This window comes from Tachyglossus aculeatus, unplaced genomic scaffold (genome assembly GCF_015852505.1).
Source record: "Tachyglossus aculeatus isolate mTacAcu1 unplaced genomic scaffold, mTacAcu1.pri scaffold_123_arrow_ctg1, whole genome shotgun sequence".
Lineage (NCBI taxonomy): Eukaryota > Metazoa > Chordata > Mammalia > Monotremata > Tachyglossidae > Tachyglossus > Tachyglossus aculeatus.
Window position 1 is genome coordinate 1,295,330 of NW_024044852.1, and position 13,393 is coordinate 1,308,722.

The following is a 13,393-nucleotide window of genomic DNA, read 5'->3' on the forward strand; positions in this document are numbered from 1 at the left end:
TCCTTCCAGCCTCTACAGTGCCGGGAACATAATAAGTGTTTGACAAATACCAAAGTAATTATTATTATTACTTCAGCAGTTTTAATTAACTACTCCCCCCCTTATGTACACATTTGTACAGCACTTATGCACATAGCTATAATACATTTATTTGCATTAATCTCCATCTCCTCCTCTAGATGTGAGCTCACCGTGGGCAGGGCACATGTCTAACAACTCTTTTTTCTTGTGCCTTCCTAAGTGCTTCCTTCAATGCTCTGCACGTCGTAAATTCTCAATAAATACCACTGATTGATTGATTGATAAAATTCTCAGTCCCTCCCTCCCATTTATTAGTCTGTCCTCTTTTCTTCAGGACTCACTCCATTTCCCCCAGATTTTCCCCTCTTCCCTCATTCACCAAGACTCTCCCCATGGGGATCAGCTGCAATCACCCTGCTCCTTCTCCTTGGATTCCTCTCAATCAATCAATAAATAGTATTTAGTGAGTGCTTACTGTGTGCAGGACACTGTACCGAGCTCCTGGGAGGGTACAATATAGCAGAGTTGGAAGACACATTCCCTGCACACAAGGGGCTTCCAAATTAGCTTATAGCTTACTCTCAACTCCTTGGGTTCTGTTTCTTCATTCTCATCCTCATGCTCATTCTCAAGCTCACTCCTATAAGTATTCCCAATCTCGTGGTGTGGAGACCAGTTTATCCCATAGGGACAAGTTGTTCCCAATGTCAATGTCTGTGGAGAATTTGAAGGGGAGAAATAAGGGCAGGTAGGGGCTGGTAGAAAAGTTGGGATTTTGGGGATCGTGAATTAGGAGTAAGGAATTAAACTATTAAACTCACTGACCCATAGAGGAAGTGGGAGGGGACAATTTCCCCAAGGGATTCTGGGAACACACAGTATCTCCTGGTCAAGGGAGGGGTTTCAGGTTTGACTGTGAATAGGGTGCCAGCTTTCTGTCCTGTAGGATCAGTAGTGGAGCCACTCTGGGCAGATGGGCTCCACTTCACAGCCTCAGGCAGCAGCACTGACCTTCACCCAGATCCAACAACACTAGGGATTCTCTTCTTGGCCAGAAGAAGGTCTACCCCTGGGCGTCAGGGGAGGTCACACAGTATAATTTGTTAGTGCCTATTGTATGCTGAGCACTGTCAGAGACCCAATTTGGGCTATCGCTCTGCTCTGTGTAATGGTATTGCTTTAGTGCTTGCTAAGGTCCATGCACTATTTGTATACTCTTAGACACTGTACTGAAACATTGGGGTAGTTAGATGCCTGTATGCTTAACTTATTTATTCAGGAACAACAGTCCAAGTTGAAATTCAGTCCCATTCCTGCTCCTATTCAGATGGTCTATTATTATTAACCTCCCCCTTCTGACCACTCAGACTCAAAACCGCCAATCTCAGGAAGCCTGTGCAAAGTCTGAGACCCAGTTGTCAATCCTGGCCCCTGTGTACAGGAGATTTTATAGTCTTATCAATCAATTGATCAATCAAATTCATTGAGCACTTACTGTGTGCTGAGCACTGTACTGAACATTTGGGTGAACACAATACATCAGAGTTGGTAGAAACGGTCACTGCCCACAATGAGCTTACAGTCTTCAGGAGGAGATAGACATTAATATACATAAATTAATAAAATGTGAATGTGCATAAATGCTGCTGTGTTCAAGAAGGGGTCAATAAAGGTTGCAACTCCAAATGCAAAAGTGACCTAGAAAGGAGTGGGAGAAGAGGAAATAAAACTTGGGGAGGGCTCTTTGAGGAGATCTGCTAGTAATAAGACTTTGAATGTGGGGAACGTAATGGAATGTCAGATTTAACAGTGGAGAGCATTCCAGACTGGAGGCAGGACATTGACAATGGGGGTCAATTTGAGAAAGATGAAATCAACATACATTGAGTACTCTGCCATTAGAGGAGCAAAATGTGCCAGTTTGGTTATAGTAGGAAATCGGGGAGGTGAGGTAGGAGGGGGCAAGGTGATTGAGTGCTTTAAAGCCCATGCCAAGGAGTTTCTGTTTGATATGGAAGTGGATGGGAAACCACTGTAGATTTTTAAGGAGTGGGAACCGATTCCTGCTGTCACTCCAGCACTTCCAAATTATCTCAGCAACGCCCCCGCCCCGCCCTCCCTACATCTGTCTCCAGAAGCTCTTCCACAAATATTGGATTGATCTTTCATCTTCTATCCTTTTATATTGATGTTATTGATGCCTGCCTACTTGTTTTGTTTTGTTGTCTGTCTCCCCTCTTCTAAACTGTGAGCGCGTTGTTGGGTAGGAATTGTCTCTGTTGCCGAATTGTACTTTCCTAGCGCTTAGTGCACTGCTCTGCACACAATAAGCGCTCAGTAAATATGATTGATTGAATGAATGGTTATGTAGAAAAGCTGTTGAGAAGCAGTGTGGCCTAGTAGATAGAGCATGGATATGAAAATCAGAAGGGTCTGAGTTCTAATCCCCACTCCACCATTTCTCTGCTGTGTGACCTGAATCAAGTCACCTAGATGAAGGCTATACGCCTCATGTGGGACGGTTGAGCACAGGGGCCACTAGGTGGCGGCGCGAGGCTCGAGCATGCGGGCCCTGCGCGCGGGGGCCGCTAGGTAGCGGGTTGCCTAGGCCGGGTCTGCGGGGGGTCTGCGGGCGGGGCGGAGAGGGGCAGGAGGTGGGTCCGTCCCGGGGCGTGGGGCTGCAGCGAGGTCCGGGACCCCGGGTACACCGCAGGGCCGAGGCGGGGAGTGAGGGACGGGCCTTGCTAGCAGTCCCACAGCCCTGGGCCGGGGGACGAACGGAGCCCCCACGGCGTCCCAGTCCGCGGGGAGCTGAAGGCCGAGCTCGGGACCTCTGCAGACCCTCTGCCCGCCTGTCAGTCCGTCCGAGGGAACAAAGCGCCATGTCCGAGGTGGCTACGGCGGAGGTGAGTGCGGACGGCGGGGGAAGGGGCTCGGCCCCGCTGTGTCCTATACAGGACAGGCCCCGCGACCGCCTGACGACAGGGCAAGGCTTCCGAAGTACGGGACCGCCGTGCTGCAGGCACCAGCTGCAAGCACTGCAGCTCCAGGAGCCGCGGAGCTCTCTGTAGGCACCAGCTGCAAACGCAGCAGCCGCAGGGGGCCGAAGAGCTGTCTGCATGCAGCGGCTCAAGGAGCCGGAGAGCTCTCAACATGCAGCAGCTGCAAGCACAGCAGCTCCAGGGGACGTAGAGCTGTCTGCCTACAGCAGGTCCAGGGGCCGGAGAGTTTTATGCATACAGCAGTAGGTCCGGGGGCCCGAAAGCTCTGTACAGGCAGCAGCTGCAGCCTCAGCGGCTCCTGAAGCCAGAGAGCTTTGTCCATGCAGCAGCTGCAAACACAGCAGCTCGAGGGGCCGGAAAGCTCTCATCATGCAGCAGCTGCAAACGCAGCAGCTCCGGGAGCCGGAGAGCTCTCTGCCTGCAGCAGCCGAAACCTCTGAGAGGTCTTGTCAAGCACTGTGCAAAGCGCTGGAGTATGTCCAAGATCATCAAAGTAGACTGGAAGCTCATTATGGGCATGGTACTCGTATGCCAATGCTGTTACATTGTACTCTCTTCAGGATTTAATACAGACCCCTGTATATAGTAAGCGTTCAGTAAATATCTCTGGTTCACTGATCGATTGGGTATTGAATCCCCCATTTTGCAGCTGAGGGAACTGAGGCACAGAGTCTTTAAGGTAAAGCTTCAGTTATTCAGGTGACCCCCAAATCTCCTCTCCAATTCCAACCTCTGTCCATCTCTGTATTCTGCCGACCCTTTCACGAGTCTTATCTAATTTCCCCCTGACTCTCCTCCTCACCCCCATTCTTTCGTTTTAAGGATTTTCTAGGATTTCCAACCCCTGGAAGCTCAGAGACTCTCAAGGCCCTTAAGACGTGGGAAGTGGCCAGAGTGGAGGGCCTAGATCTGGGGAAACGGTTACCCTCCAAGAGAAGACTTGTGGGTGATTTCAGGTTTGGGGCTCCCCACAGGTCCCCAAGGACCCTGACACGGCAGGGTCCCGGAACCCTCTTGGACATCCCAAGGGGCAGTAGTAGTATCAGCGGCAGTTGTGGCATTTATTGAGCGCTCTCTGGGTGCTGTGCACTGAACTAGATGCTTGAGAAGTACAACATACAAGTGGAAGCAGCGTGGCCTAGTGGGGAGAGCCCAGGCCTGGGAGTCAGAAAGACCTGGGTTCTAATGTAGGCTCTACCACTTATCTGCTGGGTGACCTTGTGCAGTCACTTTACTTGTCTGGGCCTCAGTTACCTCAGCTGAAAAACGGGGCGTAAGATTGTGAGCCCTAAGTGGGACAGGGACTGAGTCCAATTTGATTAGCGTGCATCTACCCCAGCACTTAGTATAGTGCCTAGCACATAGTAAGCACTTAAATGCCATTAAGAAAAAACAAAGCAGGCTAAAGCAATATATTATATGCTGGGATAGATACAAGCAAATCAAGTTGGGGCTCACAATCTTAATCCGTGTTTTACTGATGAGGTAACTGAGGCACAGAGGAGTTAAGTGACTTGTCCAAGGTCACATAGCAGACAAGTGGTGGAGCCGAGATTAGAATGTGGGTCCTTCTGACTCCAAGGCCTGTGCTCTATCCACTAGGCCATGCCCCCTCTCCATCAAATAGGACACAGTCCATGTCCCATGTCGGGCGCACAGTCTTAACCCCATTGTACAGATGAGGTAACTGAGGCAAAGAGAAGTGAAATGACTTGCCCAAGGTCATACAGCAGACAAATGGTGGAGCCAGGATTAGAACCAAGGTCCTATATTGCTATAAGCAATATATTACCTGCCCACGTGAGAAGAAGTCTGGCCCTAGTGGAAAGAGCCCGGGCCTGGGAGTCAGAGGACCCGGGTTCTAATCCCTGCTCTGCTAATTGTTTTCCTCTGTAACCTTGGGCAAATTACTTAACTGCTCTGTGTCTCAGCTTTTTCAAATGTAAAATGGGATTAAATACCTGTTCTCCTGCTTATTTAGCCTGTGAGCCCCATGTGGGGCAGGTACTGAGTCTGACCCAAGAAACTTGTATCTACCCCTGCACTTAGCAGAAAACTTGACAGATCTTTTTCCAAAGGTGCGGACAGTCTGCTGGGGCAGAAGGAATGAAAAATGTTCGTGAGCAATTGGAATAAATTATAAAAACGTCCAATTGGGCTCACCTTGGGCAGGGAATGTGTCTGTTTACTGTAATGTTGTCCTCTCTCAAGCGCTTAGTACAGTGTTCTGCACACGTATGCACTCAAATATGAGTGACCTCGTTCTTGCCTGTCTCTCCATCGACCCCCGGCTCACGTCCTCCCCCTGGCCCAGAATGCCCTCCCTCCACACATCTGCCAAGCTAGCTCTCTTCCTCCTTCAAATCCCTGCTGAGAGCTCACCTCCTCCAAGAGGCCTTCCCAGATTGAGCCCCCTTTTTCCTCTCCTCCTCCCGATCCCCCCACCCTCCCTCCTTCCCCTCCCCACAGCACCTTAATATATGTTTGTACAGCTCTATTACTCTATTTATTTCACTTGTACATATTTACTATTCTATTTATTTTGTTAATGATGTGCATCTAGCTTTAATTCTTTTTGTTCTGACGACTTGAAACCTGTCCACATGTTTTGTTTTGTTGTCTGTCTCCCCCTTCTAGACTGTGAGACTGCTGTTGGGTAGGGACCATCTCTATATGTTGCCGACTTTTACTTCCCAAGCGCTTAGTACAGTGCTCTGCACACAGTAAGTGCTCAATAAATACGATTGATTGAATGAATGGATGAATGAGTACTGTGTCCAACCTGATTAAGTAGTACCTACCCTGGTGTGTAGTACAGTGCCTGGCACATATTAAGCACTTAACAAATATCTTTTAAAAAAAGACCTGGGCAGCAGAGCGAAGTATGTGCTGGAATTGGAAGAGACAGAAGGCAGGGAGGTCAGTAAAGTGCCCATTGCAGTAGTCAAGGTGGGACAGGAAGAGTTTTTGGATTAACATGGTAGCACTTTGGGAGAAAAGGAAAGGTAGGATTTTAGCGATGTAATGAAGATTAAACAAACATAAAAGATTTGTGGACAGATTTTATATGTGAATTGAATGAAGGTGATGTGTTGAGAATAATGCCAAGGTTATGGGCTTGTGAGAGAGGAATGGTGGTGTTGTCTACAGTGATGGGAAAGTCATAGGGAGGACAGTGTTTTGGTAGGAAGATGAGGACTTATGCTTTGGACATGTTAATTTCAGATGCTGGCTAGACATCCAAGTAGAGCTGTCCTGAAGGCAGAAGGAAATGCGAGATTGCAGAGGAGGACAGAGATCAGGGCTGAGGATGCAGAAAAAGGAATCATTTGCATAGTGATGGCAGTTGAAGTGAGAGGATTGAATGAGTTCTGCAAGAGAGTGGGTGTAGATGGAGAATAGAAGGGGACCCAGAACTGAACTTTGAGGAACCCCCACAGTTAGTTGGGAGGCAGAGGAGGAGCCCATGAAAGAGATTGAGAAGAAACGACCAAGGAGATAGGAGGAGAACCAGGAGAGGACAGTGTCAGTGAAACTGAGGTTGGATAATGTTTTCAAGCGAAGGAGGTGGTTGACAGTGTTGAAGGCAGCTTAAAGTTCAAGGAGGATCAGCACGGAGTAGAAGTCTTTTGATATGGCAAAAGGAGATCAGAGGAGATCATAAGAGGGCAGTTTCCATGGAGCACATGGGGCAGAAGCCAGATTGGAGGGGTCAAGAAGAGAATTGGAGGACAGGAAGTGGAGACAGCCGGTGCAGACAACTTGCTCAAACAATTCGGAGAGGACTGGTAAGAGGAAGAAAGGGTGGCAACTGGAGAGAATCATGGGGTCAAGGGAGAGTGTGTTTAGCATAGGGAAGACATGAGCGGGTTTAAAGGAATCAGTCGATCAATGAATCAATCAATCATATTTATTAAATGCTTAAGGTGGACAGTAGAGAATAAGCGTGGCTCATTGGAAAGGGCACGGGCTGTGGAGTCAGAGGTCATGGGGTCAAATCCCGGCTCTTCCATTTGTCAGCTGTGTGACTGGTCAAATCACTTAACTTTTCTGTGCCTCAGTTGCCTCAACTGTAAAATGTGGATTAAGACTGTGAGCCCCCAATCACCTTGTAACCTCCCAAGTACTTAGAACAGTGCTTTGCACAAAGTAAGCACTTAATAAATGCCATTATAATTATTATTATTACACTGTAATAAGCAATCAGTACAATGCACAGTGTTGGTTTACATGTTTACATGTTGAAGCAGCGTGGCTCAGTGGAAAGAGCACGGGCTTTGGAGTCAGAGGTCAGGGGTTCAAATCCCGGCTCTGCCAATTGTCAGCTGTGTGACTTTGGGCAAGTCACTTAACTTCTCTGGGCCTCAGTTACCTCATCTGTAAAATGGGGATTAAGACTGTGAGCCCCCCCGTGGGACAACCTGATCACCTTGTAACCTCCCCAGCGCTTAGAACAGTGCTTTGCACATAGTAAGCGCTTAATAAATGCCATTATTATTATTATTATTATTGTTATGTTCCCTGTCCACAAGGCGCATATGGCCTAGAAGTCTAGACTGTAAGAACCACAGTGCTATATCTGGTTGTTGATGGGGCTGTGGGGGGTGAGGGAATCAGGGTGACACCATAGCTCAGGCCAGGTGAGGAATCCCCCCGCCCACGTCTCCCCTGTGAGTTAGGGGGTTGCCAGGACTGGCGACAGAGACCCCTGATAAGGCGACAGGGGATAGGAGTCGAGAACTTCTCAGCACAGCATTTCTCAATGAGACTTTCTGACCTTGTCACCCCTCCTGGCCTCCTGCCAACCCCATTGCCACATTTGGGACCGACACCGTTGACGGGGAAAACAACTACCTCCCTGTCCTGCCCCTCCTTGGGATCGAGGGTTACCGAAGAAGACTGAGGGGAAGCTGTCAAGTTATTTCCAGCCTTTGTTTTGGTTGAAGATATAGGGATGCAGGTTGGCGCTCCCAGGCAGGAGCGATTTCCAGAGCTCCCCAGTCTGGGCTGAGGCCACGTGGCTCAGGCTTGGGCCCAGAGAGACAGGAAGGGGAGGGAGGGACTGAATCATTCCTCAGCTAGCAACAAAGCGTTATTTAGTTCTGCTGGAAGCTTAAGGGACCAGTCAGAGGTCGGGGAGGAACTCCTCAGAAGTGTTTCCCTTGTCACCAGTGTCTATCTCGGTTGTCACGACAAGGTCAACAGGGTGACATCAGGCAGGAGGCTGGAAGGTCATAAGGTAAGGTCATAAAGTGTCAGGGAGTAAACCTGAGCATTGCATACTCCATTTCTCTGGTTCCCACAGCAAGGGCCACTGTAACTAGCCTGGATAGCCATCTGAAAAGTCACTCCCCACATCCTGACCTAAACTGTGTGGCCACTCTGCTTCCCACACTAAGTGTACCCATTACCTGTACAGACATTACCCCAGTGTCAATGCCTGGGAAAGGGGCTCAGGCTTTCTTGCATTTTCTCTAACAACAGGGCCCAGAGTCCAGCGGGAGAGGGGGCCTGACCTTTTCTCCCTTAAACCGACCTCCAAAACAGCATCAGTCATCTCTGGGCTGCCCCGGCTGCAACCATGAACCTAACAATTACTTGATGATTGCTGGGAACAGGCAAGGTTGGACCAGTGTCCAAAAAGCTGTGGCCTGGAACAGATTTGCTGCTCATACACAACCCAAGTTCAAGGCCATAATAGTTTTCAAGCAGACCTGGTTCCTTCCTGGTGCCCGTCTGTGGCCTGCAGGACCAGATTCATCCCTGAGGCAGGCCTGCCCCTCATCCTGGTCAGCCAAGTCCCCTCTCCCCCCTGACCAACTAGGCTCCCACCTCTCTCTGACCCACAGTTTTGTCCTGCATCCCCAGGCAGGTAGAACCTTCCTGCCACGAAGAGAGAAGGGGCCTGAATAGAGACTCAGAGCACAGTCCCACTGTGAGCCAAAGTGGGCTGAACTTGAGCTCTGAGCCACGAGTCCCTGACCATAGACCCATGATTAAATTGAATGGAAACAGGCAGGACAGTATGGAGTGTATCATCTGTGGTTTCTTTTCCCGATTCCACTTGGGGTTTGGATCTTTCCAGAGTTGATGTTAAGGAGAGCCTCTGTGGATGTGACTATACAGAGCTGCTGGCATTCTTTCTGAGCCTATCCAAGATCTGCTTCCACATCCCTCCTGATTTCTCAGACAGTAAAATTCCTTGTTAACAGGTGCCAGATCTCTCATCGAGAAGCAATATGGCCTTTGGAAAGAACACAGGCCTGGCAGTCAGGAGACCTGGATTCTAATCCTGGCTCTGTCCCTTGGTGTGGCGTGACCTTGGACAAATCACTTAACTTCTCTATTCTTCAGGTTCCTCAGCTATAAAGCAGCATTGTGAACTATGCACCATGCCCATCATTTTGACTGTACATTCCCAAATGCTTAGGACAATGCTTTGCCAAAATTAAGTGCTCAATACTTAGTGCTGATAGATCGAATATTAATTACCTATTCTCCCTCCCACTTAGACAGTGAGCCCCCTTGTGGGATCGGAACTGATTATCTTGTATCTACCCCAGGGCCTGCTACAGTTCTTAGTCTATAGTAAATGATGAATGAATACCATAATTATTATTACTTGTAAGTGATTGAAAAGTACACTACACAAGGCTCTTGGGAAGTACATAATAATGAAATGGCATGTTTCTGGCCCACAAGGAACTTTTACTTTATAGGAAAGTAAACCTTAAAAATATTTAGAACTACTACCAGATTCTGGGGACACTGCCCCTTATCCCTCTTATGGAGGTGCACCTTCACCCCTAACCCCTGCCACTTCACCCAGAATTCTTCAGGCTGAGCCACTTCATTTATTCAATTGTATTTATTGAATACTTATTGTGTGCAGAGCACTGTACAAAGAGCTAGGGAAAGTCCAATGCAACATTAAAAGTAATCATTTGGCTGCTATAGAGATGGGCCCCAGAACCGTGGTTGGACTCACAGTGATGGGCAGGATGTGAAGCTCTCAGACTTGAAGGGAGGATTCTGATGGGTGGGAAGATAGGCGCTTGGACACACAGCACAGTGCCCAGGTCTTCCTTGATGATGTTACTCCCATCTGCCTCCGACTTGACTTCAGGAGATGAGTTCTCACTGTGGTCAGGGAAAATGTCTGTTGTGTTGTACTTTCCCAATTGCTTAGTATAGTGCCTTGCACACAGTAGCTGCTCAATAAATGCAACTGTTTGTTTGAGTTTGAAGGAAGAAGGTTTGGAGACCTTGGATCCCAAATTGAGCTCAGGAGAACATTGGGAAATTGAGACTAGGGCTTCTACAGCATTAGACTCTCCTCCATGGAAATGAGCATGGGACCAAGATTTAAGTTTTGAATTGGATCTTTCCAGTCGACCCTCCAACCCCCTTTCAGTGTGGGCCTCCTGTGGGCGGGGAGGCATGGATTACTCTGGTTCCTTAACTCGTCTTTCAGGGCTGGTAATGCAAATGCTCAATAAATATTTCTGGTGCTAGGATCAAAGAAGCAATGAGACTTAGGGGATAGAAATTCGGTCTCGAGTCAGAAGGAGCTGGGTTCTAATCTTCACTCCACCACCTGTTTGCTAGGTGACCCTGTGCAATTAGTGTATCAATCGATTGACCCTGCACAAATCACTTGTCCCCTCTGTGCCTGTTTGCTCATCTGTAAAATGGCGATTAAATATCTTTTGTCTCTCGCCCACTAGACTGTGAGCCCTATCTGGGTCATGGACTGTTCCCAGCGTAACTATCTTTCATCTCCCCCACTGGTGCTGTGCATATAGTGAGCACTTAAAAATATCATAATGATCAATTTTCACTAGGGCACAGGTCTGGAAATCTTTCTGCGGGAGCAGGTAAAGGGAAGGGAGCCTGGTTCCTATGTATTATGAGCTCCTGCTCAGTTCACAGAAGATCCTGAAGCCTGTCATGGTGGCGGCTTTCTCAGGTGATGACCACTGGGCAGTGTCTGTTGCTTCAGGGAGCTCTGGGCATGTAGGGGGTCCCAAACCTTAGAGTCGTCCTTGACTTTCAATGCTGATCTCCAACCAGTCACCAGTTACTGTGGGCTCTACATTTACAAAATCTCTAGAGCCTGACCTTTTGTCTTCATCCAAAGTGCCACGATGCAGATCCGAGCACACCGTATCCTGCCTTGGACTCTGGATCAGCCTCATCGCTGACATCCCTGGCTCCAGCCTTTCCCCACTCCAGTCCATGTTCCACTCTTCTGCCCAGAGCATTTTTCTGAAAAATCATTCTGCACCGATCCCTCAACTCCAGGCGTCTCCCATTCTTCTCCACACCAAACAGGAACTCCTGGCCATCAGCTTCAAAGCATTTAATCAGCTATCTCCCTCGCTCATCCTACTTATCCCTTTTCATCTCCCACTGCAACCCAGTCCGTACAACTTTGCTCCTCTCACAGGAACCTATTCACTGTACAACATCTTATTTGCGGTTGACCCTTTGCTCACATCCTTCCTCTGGCAAGGAAATTCTCTCTCCCTTCATCTCAGAGTCAAAAACTCAACCCATCTACAAGGCTCTACCAAAATCGTATCACCTCCAGGAAATCTTCATTGACTATCCACTCACCTCCCCACTCTATTTCTCCCTTCTGAATCTCTTATGCACTAGCGTGCACTCTCTCCGGCACTTTGACAGTCACTCCACACCAGAGCCCTAATGTACATATCCTCGTACACTGTTGCCTCTCCTGTCTGTAACTGATTTTCTTGTCTGATTCCCCCGCTAGATTGTGAGCTTCCTGTGGGCGGGAAGGATGTCTACCAACTGTATTGTTCACTCCCAAGGGCCTAGAACACTGTACTGCAGAAAGGATGCATTCAGAAGATAATATTGATTGATTGGAGGGACAAGGGGACAGGGAGGTGGCCTGGCTTTGGGGACAAAGATGATGAAAGTCTCTCTTGCTGTAGTGTCCTCCAGGGCTCCTCCAGGCCTGAAACCACTTTTCTCAAGCTGGAGTTCCCAGCGAGGACTACTACTAGGGAAACTGGGGTAGCCAGAAAGATGCAATTCTGGAAGAATTTTTTAGCCCCATTTAAAGATCTGGTCTGGTCCCTGGTCTAGGCGATAATTTACTCAATCCTTGTGGGTACTGTTCCCCACTTTCTGGATGTGGACATTCACTCTGAGCTAGGACTCATCATCGTTGAGTGTAACAAGGGCTCTGTGACTGCCTTCTACTGGGTCCTAGGCTGCCTGGGCATTCTGGCCTTGGTGAGTTTCACCTTGGGTTTCCTGTGCAGGAGGCTCCCAGAGAGCTTCAACAAGGCTAATTTAATCATGTTTGTCCTGCTGGTGTTCTACAGCTTAGCGCTTAGTACAGTGCTCTGCACACAGTAAGCGCTCAATAAATACGATTGATTCTGCAGCATCTGGGCCTCCTTCCTCGCCTTGTACCAGAGCACCAAGCAGAAGGCAATGGTGGCCACAGAGATCTTCTCCATCCCAGCTACTGTGACGGGGCTCCTCAGCTGCATCTCCATCCCCAGATGCTATGTGATCCTGCCGCAGCCCACCAGGAGCACCCTGGAATAGTTGAAGAGGAAATGATCCCCAGGACACTAGTTCAAGGCTGTTGTTTGTACTGCCTAACATTTTTTCTCAACCCCAATATTACTATAGTACCAGGGCAAAAGAAAACAAAAAACAGAAAAGAGAAGCGGCATGGCTCAGTGGAAAGAGCATGGGATTTGGAGTCAGAGGTCATGCGTTAAAATCCCGGCTCCACCGGCTGACTCCACACAGCCAGCTGTGTGACTTTGGGCAAGTCACTTAACTTCTCTGTGCCTCAGTTACCTCGTCTGTAAAATGGGGATTAAGATTGTGAGCCCCCCATGGGACAACCTGATCACCTTGTAACCTCCCCAGAGCTTAGAACAGTGCTTTGCATGTAGTAAGCGCTTAATAAATGTCATTAAAAAAATCCTGTCAGGGACAACCAGCAGGGATTCAATGGCCAACCTGAATCAGAGTCAGGACTGGCTGGTCTCATGGATCACTGAAGTGTTTTTCTCATGGCCTCCTGGGCTCTTGCCTCCTCCAAGCTGCACTTCTACAGAGATTTCTACTGTCACCTCCCTGGTTGCTATGCAGAAAATTCCAGGCTAAGACGGGATGATCCCCAGTTCAGTGGAGCAGCTGTTCTGGGCATATGACACCAAGGGTCTTGGGCAATTTTTCATTAAGGGCAGGGTCTAGTGGGGACAGTGGAAAGTTCCTGAGCTGAGCAGATGCACAGAGCTGGGGGAGAGGGGTTCCCTAGCTCGACGTCTAATGGGGAGGTGGGACAAAAACAAGGGACAAAACCTGCTCCTCAC

At 48.7% G+C, this 13,393-nt stretch overlaps 1 pseudogene; it reads left to right on the forward strand.

The window, feature by feature from the left end:
- The first annotated feature begins 3,498 nt into the window (after positions 1-3,498).
- LOC119922768 overlaps positions 3,499-13,393 on the forward strand; it is a 37,884-nt pseudogene continuing 27,989 nt past the window's right edge.